Genomic DNA, 14,214 nt, shown 5'->3' with positions numbered 1-14,214 from the left:
TTGACTCATATCCTCCCACCATGAATTAAAACCCCACCATGATTAAAAGACAATAGGAAGCATGTAACATTTGAAAGAGAAGAAGGGCAAAAATCCTGCTGTAGAGGAAAGGCAGAAGCAACAAGTTACCTAGATATCATTATGGAGCTCTTCAGAAAAAAAATACGGAAATACAAACCTTAAGGGACATGAGTGATTAACAAGGACTATAGAGTGCCTGGTGATAATTCGATGATCCATCAAGGTGAGGCATGGTTTACAAGGGGCAAAGAAGACAAAGAGAAAATATCTATAAATAAATTAAGAAGAGCAAGGCAAAATCAGATGCTCCTCTTGTTTAGCCTGCCATAAATAAGGGATAATTTTGGCGGACTTCAGTATTCAATGTTTTCTTTGCCTTTATGAAATATATAATTGCAACAGGAGGACAGAGTAGGGAAGAAAAAGGCTTAAGATCTAAGTAAATGGATGGTTCAGAGCACCCAAGCATCATGAGATCCTCTCATGGAAGGACCTTGAGAGCTGTACACCAGAATAATCTAACGTGTGCCACGGAAAGATAAAAGAAGAAAATTTTAAATAATCAGTTCAAAGATGCCAAGAAGATAATAAGGTGATAAAGAAATGCGGACATGGATTTATGAAGAATAAATCTTGTCCAACCTCTTTAATGTATTTCTTCAATTTAGTGGATGTGGGGAAAGCAATAGGTGAAATAAATCTTTGGCAAAGCCTTTGAAAGCTTTCTTTGACAGGAGTAGCAGTTTGATAACCATTGCCCAGCGCATAGATCTTGGTATGATGAAGGCAGTGATATATAGTTTTTCATCTCCTCTGGATAAAGAAAAATAGAAATCTGATTAATTTGCAATAAAGAGGATTTAGGTTGGATACTAAGACAAAGCATTCTAGTTAAAGGATGTAAAGTAGACCAGGAGAGGCCATAAGGGGAGGCTCTGTGGAGGCTCCTCATTACAAAAATCAAGAAATAACTGCTGGTGTTGGTCTGGGAATTCCTCAAACGTGCTTCTCTCAAGAAGGCTGGATCTGAGGATTTAGGAGACAGCTCTGTTCCAGAAATAGTCCATAAGGAAGAGCACGCATTCCTGGAGATTGTCTTGCTAAATTCCTTCCAGGTGCTTGCCTTCCTGCCATCCCAATCTAGGAGGTCCTAACCAATTATAAAATACTTTGCAAGACTGTATTATAAGGCAATATATTATTACCATGCACCCATGACAGAGCAGATGTGGCCATCAGCAGAAGCTCCTGACCACTGCACCAGCAGCTGACCACTCTGAACTCAAGCTTCTTGATGGAATATTCTGTAGTTTTAACTATTAACCTGCATGCCTGGAGGCACAACCGACTTTGTGTCTGCTCCAGCACAACTCTCCTCTTGAAGGGGTAAATTAGAGCATCTCTAGGGGGAAGAAAAAACATTTGCAAATGGGTATAGTCAGGTCAAGGGCAGGAATTCATTTTCATCTCTTACGAATTAAGAGGCTTCTGTGTAAACGATGTTACCCTTTGGCTTTCAGCTCTCTCCAGCCGGTCTCAGTCCTGAGTCACTGCAGAGGTTTTCTGGCATTGGCTGCATCCAGTGAGCTCTTACCACTAGGCAAGGGGTAAATTCCTGAAAACTGCAATTCCAGATAATAATACAGGAAATATTTGATGAAAATAAATACACAGAGAGATACACAAGCAAGAGTTTTGCATACAGCTTCAATGATTTTATTAAATAACAAATCAGCACTCCTTACTTCAGAACATGAACAATGGTGTATTATTTTTTCCATGTGCTATTTTAGGAGTACCCTGGAAAGCACAAGAGCAGTGTTTTCTGGGGCAGTGGGAAGCGGCAGGGCTAGATGTGGGCAGCTATGTTGAGTGGTCTTGGTTGCCCACTGTGTGCAGATGGCTGCTTCTCTACGTGGCACGAGGCCTGCGCTTGTGCATCAAATCCCCTGTACCTGTGACATCCTCAAAACTGCTGAGAGAACAAGCTCTGCCCTGGCTGGCAGTAAGGCGAGAGAGCCCTGCACTTGACGTGTTGGCTGCTTAAAAACAGGAAACCTGCTTTGTTTGGTGCCGCTTTCGCGTAGGGGTGATGCATACAGATAGCTGTGGCTGTTCTTTTAGCCCAGGCAAATCTTCGTCACGGGACGTGCCGTCTCATTGGCGTGAAGCATAAGGCATGTCTTGGGATAACTGATGTAAACAGAAAGTGCTACTTATAGTGTGGAGATCAACGTGAAGTTTTATCTCTGCTCTGGAAACGGCCAGGATCAGCCACTGCAAAATGCAGCCAGCAAACTGGTTATCACTTAGTAAAGCTCCGGAAAGCAATCCTCAGCTTGGGGCTTTATCTTCAGTGAAAAGGCAGAAGAAAGACTCTCTGGAGCCTCTTTACTTTCTTTTGCTGTTGTCCTTTTCCTTCCACTTTTAGACATTTCTGCCTACATGATTAGTATTTTTTCTTTGAGAATATGTAGCTATACCTGTGCGTCTGAACCTTGAGATGCAAAATTTTGGAAGACAACACAAGCACTTGCAGAGATAGTGCTGGTTTGGAAGCTAGCCAAGGGGGCATTTCATCGACAGGCAATAGCTTTTCTGGAAGCAGTAGGAGAGGAATCTATGCACAAAGTTTCTTGTTTTCTAAATTGTGCTCCTATTCTATCTTTCCTGGGAGATTTATGAGCCTTAGAATGTTGGACAAACACCAATAATAGTTACACATTTTTAGCATCTGAATGCTTTGCTTTGCCTGGTTTCATATGGAAAGACAAGTCCAGACAAGGTGGTCCTCCAGAAAATGGTTTATTGGGACAGCATTTTGGCCTGCAGCCATGGCACCTTGGGCAGTGATCTTATCAGACCTCCTAAACAGAGCAGGGTTGGGCCTGCTTGTTACTTCAGTGGAAGACCTCCGAGGAGAGCCAGGGCGTTGCAGGGAGTGGTATTGATGGTTCGCTGGGCGCTGCTTTCCCTGGACAGAAAGAACCAGCACTCCAGGCTACGGAGCTGCTGAAATGGCCCCACTTCAGGGAAGTGCCCAACTCAGCAGAATGGGATGAAAAGTGAATTCCACTGAGAATACCATATTCCCAGTGGTATTCGAGGAAGTTAGGGAGGAACTGGCCATCAGTTTCAAAGGAGATCTGGGTCGATAAATGTGGCTTTGGCAACCCCAGTCCAACTGTCCATCTTTGAAGTGTATTGATGATTTGGCAGAGATATGGACAAGGGTTTGCTTGTTTCTTATTTCAGCCTGCCTTTGATATGTGGGCTGAACTTTACCTTGACTTAAAGGGCTCTGGAAATCCTGTCATTCCATTTGCTATTGAGTACTGACTTGCCTGGCAGGTTAGATGTGATTTCAGATAATCTTCTGCAGAAAACAACCACATCTATAATGATGACACTTTTGGCCTTGACGTGACTGTTGCTTTGGGCTTCATTCAGATGCCTAAACACAGACGTCTAGTGCCCTTTGAGATGTCCTAGGTATCTGAGACATCTGCTTAGGATTGCAATATGACAAAGTCTCTACAAAAGACCCATGCTTTTCTAGACTGGCAACTGGTGGCTGCCTTAGCCTCTTGAGTGGTGCCAGTTTCCTTTGTTTGGGCCACTGGACTGCTCTGTTAAGTCTGCAAGACCAGAAGAGTTTAGCTCGTTTCTAGGATGAGATTCATGTCCTGATTAAGACAACTAAATGTCTCTGCATATAAGATGCTTTTGGTGAGCTTGGAGTCTAAAATCCAGGTACAGCCAATGGAGAGCCAGTCAATACGTCAGGTGAATCCTTGATGCAATCCAGCTGAAATAGTCACTAACGGGTCAGCTGAATTGTTTGTTAAGCTTGATTGGCATAGGGCTCAAGCCAGTTGCCTCCACATACTGGCTAGTTGATGCCCATATAGGTAAGAACTTGAATTGCTCTCTCTTTGTCCACTGGATTTAGTGGATGTTGGGCATATGGATATGCTGACATTTAGGTGTCTTAATTATTGACCACATTTCAATCCTGTCTGATCTGCTGGATAATCTAGAACAGACACCTTCCCCGATGAATTCTGCAATAGAGGTTATAACTTTCTGAGTGAAAAGGCGTTTTATATTTTTCTGTATCATTCACAACAGGCTTCTCTATTACTTGAACAAAAACTATTATCATTAATTCTTCAATTGTATAGACCACTCCCTAGAAGAAATGCAAGACAAAAAAAAGTAGAAACAACTGCAGTTTGTTAGAATGATGTCTAGGGAGAATGATCCTTTAAGGCAAAGATGCTGTGACTAGTTATTTATTCTTTTTTTTTTTTTTTTTTTTTTTGTTCTAATTTGATTATAAACATTATAGAGTAAGGGAATTTTCTTACCACGTACATGCACGGAGTTGCATGAAGGAGCTTGATATGACCTCAATTGCTATGTTGTTCAACAGACCAAGTTTGTTGTATGTTTTTCTCAGTTTACAAAAGCCTCAATTGTTTGCTCTTTGTAATTCTTCCCTTAGGAGACTATTGCATATTCTGTTTGCTCACTTGATGTATAAATCTGGCTGGTTATTCTTGATGGGGTTGCTTTGCTAATTATTATACCCTAAATTGCTTTCTAGCATCATAATATTTTTCTCTTTGTCTCTCTGTATCTGATAACAAGCCATTATCACCCTGAGAAATAATATCAGCAGAGTATGATGCAGTAAGAAAAAGAAGTTTTTTTCTATCTGGCTGTAATATTAGATTTTTTCTCACAAAGCACTTGGTCTAAAGCTCTTTGTTGTTAACTGGCACCTTTCCATTGGCTTCAGTGAGCTTTGCACTGGGCTTAAGTCCCAAACCATCAAAAATATTCAGAGATATATGTTCCCTTAATGTCAGAGAAACCTTTTTTACGGACCTGGCCCTAACTTCTTAGGCCCAAGTTACAGAGAGAATATAGACAACAAAATATGGAAGATGTTAATGCTTCACTTCAGAAGGGTTTTTTTTTTTTTTTTTCCTAGAAAGATAGAGGCTTGTGTAGTAGGGCCATTTAAATGGAGATTGCATTTATGATTGCATTCACCTTGTGAGGGTGTAAGTTCTGCTTTTCCTCATGCGCCAAGGAGATAGCTTTATCTTGCAGCCGTGCTCCATGGCCCCAACTCTTGGAGTGTTCTCCCAAAATACAGGTCTCTCTGCAGTGCCCCTGTCGTTACTGAGCCCTGTTCTGTTCTGTTATTTCTTGCCTCCTGTTTAGCTCCTGCTTCTGCTCCAGGACTTGCCTTTTGCTTTCGTTTTCTCCTGCTGGAGACCAAGACAGATGGCAAAGGCGAGGGTTTCCCTGTGCTGTTTGGACAGGCTAGTCCTCTTCGTTAGAAGAGCCAGAGAGACCGTTTCTCTCACAGCTTGAGTCAAAAAAGTCTAGCACTTTTGCTCATGATTCTCACATCTGCCTGACTGGTAAAAGCCCTTCTCCTGCTCTGGGTGCTCTGCTCAAATTGCTGCACACCCTCCCAGCTGAACGAAGCTGAGCGTTCATGCTTTATTACTAACCTGAGTTCACACCACTTTCTAATCCGAACGCTAAATTTTATTGGGTCTTTGCTTGGTTAAAGAAACCAAAATCCTCTTCTCAGATGAACATCTTTGTAATGAGTAGCTACAGGCTGTGATCAAATCACTTCCTTTCGTTACCTTCATTAAGATAAGCAGCGAGGAGGCCTCTTGCTGTCTCTCCAGGAAGATTTTCAGCCATCAAATTTTCCTTCTCTTAACTTTTCTTCAAGTTTCTAACAGTCTAATATGTGGATACTGGAACTGGTCTGTGTACCATGTACAGGTCTTTACCCTTCACCTTAGGCTGTTATTTGTTCCTGTCCTCAGTTTAGGTCGCCAGCCACCCCATTAGGTATGCCATTAGAAAATGAGAGATTCCCAAGTTTCCCAAGGTGGAAGCACCGAGAGAGCTTGGAATTCCGAACTCCAAGTAGAGCAGCCCCAGCTTGCCAAAGGCATGGCTTTCCTGAGCCAGGGTCTAGTGCTCCGCACAGGCACAGATTCCCCAGAGGAGCGTGTTTGCTTGTGCCTGCTCAAGCAGAGGAGAATGGCAGATTTACATGCAAACAGAGCAAAACCAGAGGCCAGGTTCCCTGTACGAGCTGTCAGGGAGAGGGAGGTGAGTGCATCTGTGGGAATTCAGAGCATCAAAGTCAAATTCCTACAAAAGCAGCAAGCAGTTGGTTTGAATACCCTGGGTACCCTCCTAAACAAAAGCAAGACAAGGGAGCTTGTAGCTGCATCACTTGTTCCCTCCAGAGATTCCCCCTGATGCTTACCTCAGCTTGCAAGCATCGCAGCTCCAGCCTCGGACCTTATCTCTGCCCAGCGCTGGTTTCAGCTGAGCTAGAGGAGATGCCAGACTCCGTGGAGACAACCATGAACGTGAATAAGTGTGGGCCTTCCCCTCAGTTCTTCTGCAGACTACGGATTTCTCCCGCTGGGGAGTCGTTCTGACTGCGTTCTCAGGGTTCAGCTGGCCCTCTGGTCTTCCTCTGCCATGTAATCAGGAGTAAATCACTTGTGCCTTCTGAACGGGTGAAATATGAGGTGGGTTTGGAGTTGAAATCCGAAGGAAAACCAGGAAGGAGTTTCTGAGGAAGAGGTGAATCTATGTTAATAGAGGATGTGGGCATAATCTTGGTGTGGAGGACTGGTGAATTCCCACTTGCTTTCCAAAGCTGTAGCATGGATGACTGTGAGCTTACAGGAAATTCTGCATATTTATATTGTTATTTACTAATTGGTGTCAGCATGGATGGTCTGATCTCAACTTTTTCATTTCCTTTATAAATTTCATTGAGATAACCCCCTGGAAACCATTTCTATTTAATTTTGTCCGAAAGACGGAGGCTGAGAGAGACTGGTACTTACTAGTACACCACAACCATATGTTCCCTGGCAATGTTACTAGGTCATGCACTGGAGGATCTTAAAAGAAAAGCATCTAACGTTTGCTCGCAGATTTGTGCATCATGCTGTCCCAGCTGTGTCCCCAATGTAAAGAAAGACAGGAGTATGACCTTTATGTATGTGGAGAAAGTTAGAAGTGCCTAGAAGCATGGAAGAGTGCATGCAGTGAGGGTGCGGATAGGGAATGGGGCACGCGAGCACCTGCCCGCACTAACGCCTAACAGCGTTGCTCCGGATCACGTTTGCTCCCAAGGAGGTGGGGTCTGATGGATGGGTCGCCCTGCACTCTCTGACCCTGTGTGTTTTCCTGCCGGGGAAACACAGCCAGGTACGTTGGATGTGTTTGGGTGCGTTTTCTAGATCAGTGCTCTGCGGGCCACGCTTCGCTGCAGGCATTGTGCAGTTGTTTGCATGTTGCTCTAGTAGCTCCATCGCGGGCTCTGGGCTGGGCTGTGGGAGAAGATTGCTCTGTGCTCGCTCATCAATGTGTGGTATGGGTTGCTGAGTGCATTTCAAGGTCTGTAAAGCTTTCTTTTTATTTATTATTTTTTCCCCTGCTTCTGCTTGTTGCAAAATCTGCTTCATCTTCACATATCATTAGCCTTATGGAGTACAAAGGAAAATGCCCACTGTCACCAGAAGAGGTAAGATGCTCCTAGGCAGAGCATGAAGGCCATACTGGACCGATCCAGTCCTAGATGCAGCCTGCCCCGTTCAGGTCCCTGTGCAGTGGTCAGCCCCTGAGGTGAGAGAAAACAATAAGCAGGACGTGTGGTCAACATCTTCATCGGCGCATCTCATGGGATTCCAAATGGGAAAGGAAGGCTCATGGCACTTGCCTCCAGATTTTGCAAAGCTGAGTGGAATCTGTCTCTTAAAGCTCCGAATTTCTGATATTTGGTGAAGCCTGGGGTAGACACAGCGAGTTCCTGGGAGCAGAGCGCTGGGAGGCCGCGGCTTGATGCAAGCAGATGTTATGTGCCACCGGCCGCCTGGCCAGCCGCCGGGGACTCTGCAGCACGCAACGAGTCCATCCTGCCGGAGGACGTAAGCCCTGTGCGCCTGTGCCGTGTGTGCATGACCCAGGAGCAACATTCACGCTGCCAGGACATCCATCAGGGGCAATTTTTTATGAAGAAAAATAAAACAATAGCCCAGTGTTTTCTTTGGAATTTCTAGGCGCACAGTACAGCAGCACAAGCCAGGGCTGGCAGCGAGGGCTGCCTGCTCACCCTTCTCCCCAGCAGCAGCCTGAGTCACGGCTGTGGTCACAGACAGTGACACAATGCCATTGTCATCCAAGGAATGCTGTGTTTTCCTGCTCTGCAGAAATATTTTGTACAGTGCATTTTTTCCTGTGCTCTCCAGAGGAGATACTGTCCGGATCCTTGCTGTAAATCCACCCCCCGGAGTGCTGCTGACTAATGCTCCCGTTTCGCTCCTCGCGCGCTCCCAAGGTCCCGGCCGTATTTACACTGGGCACACGGCGCTCGGAGTCAAGGCTGGCGGATGGATTTCCTCGGAGCAGCACGTGCGCGGAGCAGCGCGGAGGGCTGAGGGCGAAGGCCGTGCCGCCGGAGCCAGCGCAGGGCAGGGGTCTGGCCCGGAGCACCCATGGCCACGCGCAGGCAGCGCAGCCGCAGCCATTCCGGAGGGAGAAGTCAGCCCTCGTATTCCGGATACAGGGCAGCCCGAGGCTCGGGGGGTGACCGCTAAGCACAGTCTGTCACCATGCAGCCTTGCTAGCACCTAACTCCCCCTAAAGCCCCCTTCCCTCTCCAGCCGTGCTCCTGTCCTCCGTGCTTGGCTCTCCCCGCTGCAGCCTCGGGACCGTGACAGACCTGCCAGCTTGACTTAGCTCAAACGTGAACTTGCAGTTATTTACTGACGCCACAACCCTTGTGTCTGGCTTGTGCTGCGCTCCAGACAGAGGAGCAATGAGTGAGCTGGGTCGCTTGTGTTCTCTGCTGTATGGTTACAAGGGGATTCAAAAACCAAATAGCCTTGGGAATAAATAGGGGAAATAAATCCAAAGGCAAATCTCAGGAGGTGCACAAAGCCCACGAATCATACATGTGTTTATGTGACTTATGGACAGACCATGAGGCTGAAGGATTTTCACCGATGAAATCTTTGATCCCCTTATTAACACTGAGGGCTTTGGGGATTTGGTGCACAGGGAAAAGCTTGTCCCTGGGGTGAGAGGAGTCCTGGTCTTGCTGGAGGTGGGGCTATGTGATGGGAAGGGGTGTAGTGTAGCCGTGGTGTTCCTGCACATGTTGTGGTAGGGGGATTCCTGCAGGGATGGACAACTTGGCCGTTTGCTCCATGTTTCCCTACATGTAAGACAGATGGTTGCAGCCAAGGCATACTGGCTATCATGGCTGCTCCTTATTATGTAGCTGTGTCGTTTATTTTTGTGGTAGTTGTGTTTGTGAAATAAATTATTTCAAAAAAAAAAAAAAAAAAAGGAATGACTCATTTTGCAGAATTGGATTTTGAGTTTCTTCAGCCACGTTTAAACTGGGAGAAGAGGAAGAGAGCACATTACTCAGTCCATAATGATGTGCATGAAGCGGATTTCCTCCCAAACAGAACATTTTTGTGCATCACTGCGAGGGCAGCCAGGCTGCATCTGAGCAGCCATCCTCATGTAAACGTGTTGGATCCTAATGAGCTCCAGCCTTCAACGGAAGGTGAAAATCCTGCACGTGCACGTAGGCAGTTGTGAAAGAGCGGATGTTTTGGAGCAGATAGGTGATGCAGAGGACTTCCTTCCTCCACACAGAAGGCAATTTATTTGTATCCTGATTACAAATTATGAGGGTTCGAAGATTGCAAGGTCAGAAGGGACCATTATAATTACGTCCTCTGACCTTCCCAAATGGCGCAATCAGAGTTGCACTGTGATTCCTGTGCTGAGGCAAACACTTTGTGGCTGAAAGACAGCAAGTCTTGCCTTGAAGACACAGAGAGTTGTCCGTCGTTCACTCCTGGCCCATGAGATCATTCCAATTCCAAAGCATAATCTTTTTGATTAATCCTTTTGATCATCTCATTTCTAGTTCGCATTTTGCCAACAGGCTCTTTGATTTCTAATCGCCAGTTCCACCTGTCAGGCAATCAACACTGGAAATGGACCATGCAGCCCTCCATTCACACTGCTCCTTCCCACCTCATGGCTAAAACACTGCTTGGGATGAAAGAGGAGAGCCTGCTCAGGAAACCAGGGAAGACTTGTGGACAGGGGCTGTCTCCTATCGTCACAGAGAGATCCTTCACGAGCCTAAAGACCCTCTCAGACTTTGACCTCTCTGCGATTCAAAGACAACAACAGTATCCAGCCTTCTTCACAGTTTAAATACTGATGCTGAGAAACTCCCTGGAGGCCTCAGGCCATGGAGATCTGTATCACTGGCAAGGCACGCCAATCCTCAATATAACTGCAATCCATCCTGCTCCGCGATTCCTCACATCTGAGTTTGGCAGCCACGCTTCGGAGTTCATACAAGTAACTCCAAACTGGTTTTGAGAATATTAATAAAGCCGCTTACCACCCTGGAAGACGAATATGTGTCATTATTAATTACCCTGCTTCTCGTGTATATCGTGGCAGGGCCCAGAGGTCCCTGGTCAGGCGTGTGGGCCCCGTTGCCTCCTTGAACGTATGGTGCAAAGACCATCATTGGAGATGACCAAAGATACTGGCTGCGGAAGGAGACCAGAGAGGTGCCTTGCAGGGTAACAGCAGCACAAGTTCTTATCATCTAGGTACTCCGGAAATCAAAGAATATGCGAGCAAGTCTGTGACCAAAGGTGAGTGCTGAAGCCAACCACAAAGCCCTTCCTCGGCCTCCCTGGTAGCCAGGCGTGGTGACATTTCCTGTGTTATCATCTTTGTGCCTTTGCTGCACGAGGAAGATCAGAGGCATGGTTTCAAATCTTAACTTTAGGCTTGTGAGGCTGGTTTTGGTGCCTGCAAAGCACAAAACCCGTGCAGTTTCCTCTCTCACAGGTGTTCCTCATGTCTGACCCCACACAGCGGGACTTGCAAGTCAGGATGAGGAACTTGATTGGAAGGAGCTGGAGACCTTCCAGGCACCGTTATTGCATTCACATGGCACATCTATAAAGCAGCCTATCTCGCCCTCCCTGGAGCTAACGGCAGAGCTGGCTGCGAGTGGGGCTAAAGGGCCCTTCCAAAGCTGCATGGCAGGGCTGGGGGCACTGCAAAGCCAGCCCACAGAGGTGACTCGTGTTGAAGTTCAGGCTGCAGCACCAGTGTGGGGCTTTGCTGCAAGGTAGGATGTGGACGCGTGCATGGGACGTGCAGGGATTTACCAAAGGACATGCAGGGATTTACCAGGGATTTACCAAGGGGGGCCCTGGTGCTTGCACCGTGCCCGGGGATCCTGTGGCCTTGCCCTGCCTTGGGAGGATGCCCATTGCCCTGTTGGGGCAGGGTGGCAGGGCAGGGGCAGCCTCGTCCCCGCACCGTGACCCACCTAGAGCAGGTCCCGAACACGTCGCAGCTCTGGGGCAGCTGCTGCCTGCGGCTTGGGTGACCAGCAAGATAGTAATTCCCCTGGTGATGCAATGCAATATTTCCAATATTCCAAATGTTGCCAATGCAATATGTCACCATGAAGATAAAACAAGGTGGAAAGAAGAAGACAGCCCAAATCAGCCACTGCCCCAGGCTGAGTTGGTGACGGGGGGTGAGGAGAGAGCGACAGGACCAGGGCAGGGGTCTGCGGCCAGCACTCCCGCATCGCCCTGCGGAGCAGCCGCTGCGGGACGCGCGGTGACGTCCCCGGGTGTCCCGCGGCTCCGCTGCCTCCACGTTCCCGGCCGCTGCGCGGAGCCCTGGCCGGACACGGTGAGCGCTAACCACGGGCTGCCGGCGAGGCCGCCCTGTTTTTCCTCCGTTCTCCTTCGCGTGCTAGTGCCTGGAAAACAGGATGGCGATGTTTTCCTGCTGCGCATTCACCAAGACTAAACAAAGGAGGTTGCATTTCCAGGTCTCCCCCTAAGCTTCTGAGATCTGCAGGGCTTTCAGGAATTGCTGGGGAGGGCAGTGGGGGGTGCGTTCAAAGACCTGGCCCCTGTTTGGCTGCAGATTTGAGCAGAAAGCCTCCAGTATCACACGAGGGGGAAGGATTTCCATTTTTCCTCTTGGGAAAAATGCATTTCCAAGGAAAGGAAATATTCTAGCAGTTTTCTCTGCAATACCTGCCTAGCTTGCTGCAGCTGTGGTGTTTTGCTTTCACTTAGATTTATTACTCATAGTTTCTTAGGATCTGATTAGACTTAAGGCCAACTACGTAGGTGCCTTATGGTGCAGTATGAAAGAGAAACCCAGCCTTTACACTCTTAACATGGAGAAAAGAATGTAGTGTGACCATCAGTGCCACCCAGGCAAGGTAGATAGCACATTATTGCTGCAGAACCTGAGATGAGTCCAACTGCAAACTCTGCCCCTGCAAGCTTGAAAACCCAGGTGTTTTTTTCAACCTTTTGCAATGCATTCTCCCCACCCCCAGTTTCAATTATATCTCATATTTTTTTCTGCATTTTATCTATGATGCATATTAAATGGGGCTTTTTGAATTTAAATTGCTGCAGATTTTCCAAATCTGACCTGCACAGAATATGTCCTATTTGGTGCATATACAGTATGTGCAGGACTTTTGGAAGGTATAAGTGGAAATCCCAATTTTGAATGATTTTATGAAACCTAACCCTATGTGTGTAATTTCTGCAGGCACACTGGCTACATGAATAGATTTGCCCATCACGGGACCCACAGAAGGAGTCAGAAGGAGCAGAGGCAGAAAACAGAGAAGAGTTGAAGTGAGAAAGGCCGTGGGGAAAGGCTGCGTGGGAGCTGGGATTGCTGCCGAGCTCTTCACATAGATCTGCATTAAGAACACCTCATCTCAGTGAAGTCTTTGTGGGGAAAGGTTTTGTTTTCCAGCTACAGGATTCCTTAGCCTTCCAAGCTATTCTCATTTATAGGGCAGTTCTGTGGCTGGTTGTGGAGATGGGAAAGACAGAGGCTCAAACCTCTTCCTGGTGTTAAACTGGGAATACCAGCAGGGCTAATCTCGTCCTAGGGAAGCAATGAGCACGAGGCAGATCCCTATTTTGCAGCTGTGCTATTCCTGGTAGGAATCTCACCCCAGATCTGAGATGAGAGCACAACAGTTTATGCAAAACTTTCAGTCTGGTTTATATAGGAGGATTTTGCTCTCCTTTAAAAATCTTTTCATGAAAACTCTTAGAAGAGTCTCGGGGTATCATGGAGTAGAATTACTATATATATATTTATATATATATGTATTTTAATCACTGCTATCTGCATGGTGTGGGGAGAATGCTGGTGAATTCCCCAATAGTTCTGTGTTTTTATGTCCTCATAAAGGAAAGGCGCCCAACTTGCTGGGCTGAACATGGTAGCAGGCCAGGTTAGCCACAAACAAATGGGTTCAGTTGGCTCTGCATAACGGTCTTGTTTTCATCACTACATTGTATCTCCAGCATTGGCCTTGGATGTTCTGTCCTTAGGATACCAAGAATCTGCAGAACTGTCTCCCACCCCCCAGCATAATCTCACTGAATTAAGGCCTGAAACCTTATTATAGCTCATAAGATAAGAGGATAGTTTACAAGATGAGAGTAACCTTGAAAACAGGGGTTTCAAAATCCACAATGCAAGGGCCTGAGTTCTGAGCACTGAGAAATCCAGCTGGGTTACTTCATTTTCCGTTATGATGCTTAGCACTGTTATCCACATTCATTGTCATATAGCAACTTCACTACAGTAGGGACCTAAGAAAACAGTATTACCAAGAAAAATGGGAAGGGCTGAAAGGAAATAGTTTGCATATGTATTTTTATATGTGAATGACTCAAGAAATAAAATGTAATATTTATAATAATATCTGCAAGATCTTGAGGCAGGAATGGTATCTCAGGAGCACACTTCTTGTCCAAAAAGAAAAATACGTGTCCTATTGAGCACTGGAACACCACAAACCACGGGTTTGGCCAGAAGCAAAGCCACAGAGCACCTGTGCTGGAGCCAAGCAGAAGCATCCGGGAAAGCAAGTAGGGGTTCACAGAGGGAATAAAAAACCTCACCTGGCTTTAGAAACCAAACACAATCCCAGACTTCCCCCCCACCCCGTGCATTTCTCAACAAAACTTGTAAATTATAGTTTTTAAATAAGTTATGAATGAACAA

General features: G+C 46.5%; 1 long non-coding RNA gene across 1 annotated transcript; it reads left to right on the top strand.

Moving 5' to 3' along the window:
- Nucleotides 1–11,779: 11,779 nt before the first annotated feature.
- Nucleotides 11,780–13,957, top strand: LOC112950893. The gene is made up of 2 exons (XR_003250083.1): nt 11,780–11,847; nt 12,733–13,957. It is a non-coding gene; the product is annotated as an uncharacterized LOC112950893 (long non-coding RNA).
- The last annotated feature ends 257 nt before the right edge of the window (nt 13,958–14,214 follow it).

This window comes from Nothoprocta perdicaria, unplaced genomic scaffold, assembly GCF_003342845.1.
Source record: "Nothoprocta perdicaria isolate Ctin4 unplaced genomic scaffold, notPer1 scaffold_33, whole genome shotgun sequence".
NCBI classification, from domain to species: Eukaryota; Metazoa; Chordata; class Aves; order Tinamiformes; family Tinamidae; genus Nothoprocta; species Nothoprocta perdicaria.
Note: the sequence above shows the minus strand (reverse complement) of the source record. Positions and strands in the feature narration are given on the sequence as shown.